We start from the raw sequence: 3,335 nt of genomic DNA on the forward strand, positions 1-3,335 counted from the left end.
CAATGATTGTTTACTCCTATTTGATTTAGAACTTACATGTTCACCATGTACACATCAGAGACCTGGAATGTAGCTAAAATGTCAAAGCTCAACCTGTACATATCATCGAAGCACCCCCAAAGTTATTGCCCCACTATTTGACCCTCAAAGTATTACCATTTTGTGTTGTTTCTGGCACAATTTGCCAACCTTAATAAGTAAGATGCACACATTCTGGATCAAATACATATAATTTTATTACTAAATCAAAAGCAAAGAGGCACACGTCAAATGAAGCTTTGCAAACCAACTGAATCACAAAGTTGACACACAGGCATAATTATATAATTTGTTCAAATACAATACATGAACACGAATACTTTACTACTTTATTACACAGCAATCCTATGTACACTTGTTTGAAATTTAAGCTGAATGCACTCGAGTGTGGAGGTTACTGAAATTTATTCACAAAACAACAGGTAACAGAAGGAAACTATCTTAATAATGCAAATGTAGATTGATGAGAAACCTGTGGATGAAAACACAGAAAATGGATTTTAGTATAAGGCAAGTACGGGTATGACTGAGATTTTATTCACAATAGAACATATTCTGAAGGCAATACTCTAAAAAATGCAAATGTACAGATCCATGAGAACCTTAAACTTTAAAACTTTAAAAACTTTAAACCTAGGGATGAAAACGAAGGAAAATAGCTTTACTGGCTGGGATGCAGTAACATGGCATTTCCTGGTATCTAAAAGTTCTTATTAACACCTTTTGCTTTCAGCAGCTGTAAAAGAGAGGGAGGAGGAGGGAGAGAGAGAGAGCCTAAAACAACACAGCATACAACATCTTAACAATGCAAATGTACAGGTTCTTATTTAGAATTTACATCACACTGCGATCAATGGAACATATTCCCAGAAGTGCAGCCGCAGATGTTTTTTAATTTATTTTGTGGCTAGCACTTAAGCAAACCCCTTTATAGTTTCTTACCTATCTTCTAGGTTCCTTCTCCAGAACTAAGGAGTAAGTGTCCCGTTAGAAATTCCAGGAAGACCTGGTGGATAAAAACAGGAAAAAATGGATTTTGCAGGGCAGCTTAACAATGCAAATGCAATTTATTCTTATTCAGAATTTACTTCAATGGAAACACATTCCCAGAGCGAAGAAGCGACAGATGACAATAACTTTTTAAATTTATTTTGCGGCTAACACTTTAGCAAACCCCTTTCGTTTCTCACCCATCTTCCTCTAGGTTCCTCTTCTCCAGAACTGCAGTGGCTTGCCTAAAAATAAAAACAAAGACTGCTACAATATAGATGACAATAACTTTTTAAATTTATTTTGTGGCTAACACTATAGCAAACCCCTTTCGTTTCTCACCCGTCTTCTTCTGGGTTGATCTCCTCCAGAACTGCAGTGGCTTGCCTAAAAATAAAAACAAAGACTGTTACAATATAGTAAGGGGTCACGTTATAAATTTCACCAGCCCTGTGGATGAAAAGAGGAAAAATGGATTTTTCAAGCTGGGATGCCTTACCGTGACACTTCCTGGCATCCACAAGTTTTAACTGACACCTCTGGCTTCTTAGCAGCTGTAATAGAAAGAGAGAAAAACAGAAATATATATATTTTTTTCCATCAGGGAGTTTCTGTTTAAAAGCAAAGTTTGAATCAACCTATTTTTTTCAAGCCTGGAAGTATTTAGCTAGGCTTCGGGGGGAAAAAATCTCCTTGTAAGTATTAACTCTTCGGCATGGCTCAAACCCTCCGACCCAGAGTAAGAAACCCACTTGGAGCCCCGATGCGGCATCTCCCCGGCCTGCTTACTTGAAAAAGGTTTTCCACCTCGCTTGGGAAGGGCGCTGCGTCCGGACTCTTTTAAGGCTGGGAAATCCTGATGCTACACTCCATCGCCCCATTTTCCCATGCCTTATGCCTCTTTAAATCCGAACTATCAAAGAAGTATATGCATAGGAAAAAGGAACGACGAGCAGAAATCCAGGCTCTTGGCGGGGACCGCGGGCCGACCTGAAAGAAAAGGGAAAAGAAGGAAAAATCAGACATTCGCTGCGAGGCATCACCGAAAAACAAAAAGAAAAGTTTTCCCCAACTTCTCCTTCTTCTGGCCCCGAAGGCGCTGCGACTCACCGGCGTTTCCATCGCTGCCCAAAACCTGCAAAAGAAGACAAAGATTTCGCCATCCCTTCTGAAACTTTGGAGAGAGTTGCTGGATTTGCGCAGCCCCGGAGCGCTTGGAGTCAAAGCGCAAACTTTGCGCTTGGAAGAGGAAAGCCCGACCCCGCGCCCAAGTCCCCGCTGCAAAGGAAAGAAAGGCAGGTCTTACCTGGTTGAGCTCTCTGGGCTGCCAAGCGCTCCGGGACTGGCTTTTTATGCTGGTTCGAGACCTTGAAGCTACGTTAGCAAGACAGCGCGGCTGATCTTCTCACGCCTGCCCCTTCGCCAAGGCTCCGCAAAGCCGCACCTGCAGGATGCCAACAATAACAACAATTAAAAAAAAGGGCTGGGAAGTATCTCTTTTGCGGGCAGGACGGGGGTCGGGCGAGGGGGGCCGAGAGGGGCATCGCTTGAGAAAGCCGCTTATCGCTTGTTTGGCTCCCATTGGCGTCAGAGGTTGGCACCAACGAAGAGAAACTTTCTACCCCAGGAAGAGTTACTCTTCCCACCCGCCAAAAGGCCCCTAAAACATCCCCCCCCCAACAAAGCCATCTATCAAGATAGCTTTTCAAGGCCCCCACAGCCTAGCTCTCCATCAGCTTCTCTGCATTGGAGGGGGTCTTTTAGCTTCAATTCTTCTATTACCCTCCAATATATTCGGTTTTTGTTCTGTTTTAACACTAACATTAAAAAGCCACAGTATACAAGTGCAATCATGTACTCTAGAATGTTTAGGTTCAATTCTTGAAGGAAAAATAAAGGAGCAAGCAACTTACTTTCTTCTGCGTTGCTATTGCTCACACACACACACACACACACACACTTACAAAAGAGAGAGGCCTCTTAACAGCTTTTGCCACCATTTCCCTCCATTTAGGTGTCCTTTGGGGCACCCTGGGTCCCTGATTCTTATTCAACCCTGGTCCCTAATTCCTATTCGCTGAAACTGAAGTCTTCGCTGTGTTTACAGCCAGATCCCTAAAAAACGATGCAGTTTCTCTAATAATTGCACCAAAGAGCCGCCATTGTTGTCAAAAAATGTTCCTCCTTTCCTGCTTTGCCCTTCCAACCTTAGGCTGGGATGAAGAGGCAGGTGAGGCCTGGCCAATGTAACGAAACGTTTTTTATAATTAAATATAGCTAACGTGTGAATCTTTGCCCAAGTAGTT

The 3,335-nt window shown here is 42.8% G+C and overlaps 1 long non-coding RNA gene across 2 annotated transcripts; it reads right to left on the reverse strand.

Moving 5' to 3' along the window:
• Positions 1 to 218: 218 nt before the first annotated feature.
• On the reverse strand, positions 219 to 1,546 carry LOC106552232 (uncharacterized). 2 transcript variants are annotated; one of them, XR_015695153.1, is made up of 4 exons: positions 1,372 to 1,546; positions 1,230 to 1,274; positions 982 to 1,045; positions 219 to 511 (listed from the first exon to the last, which is right to left on the reverse strand). It is a non-coding gene; the product is annotated as an uncharacterized LOC106552232 (long non-coding RNA). The 2 variants fall into 2 exon arrangements; XR_015695152.1 differs by lacking the exon at positions 1,372 to 1,546 and having other exon boundaries at positions 1,230 to 1,355.
• Positions 1,547 to 3,335: the final 1,789 nt, after the last annotated feature.

The sequence above is a fragment of the Thamnophis sirtalis genome, unplaced genomic scaffold (genome assembly GCF_051295495.1).
Source record: "Thamnophis sirtalis isolate CommonGarterSnake01/CBP01778 unplaced genomic scaffold, rThaSir2_p1.2 scaffold_15, whole genome shotgun sequence".
NCBI lineage: Eukaryota > Metazoa > Chordata > Lepidosauria > Squamata > Natricidae > Thamnophis > Thamnophis sirtalis.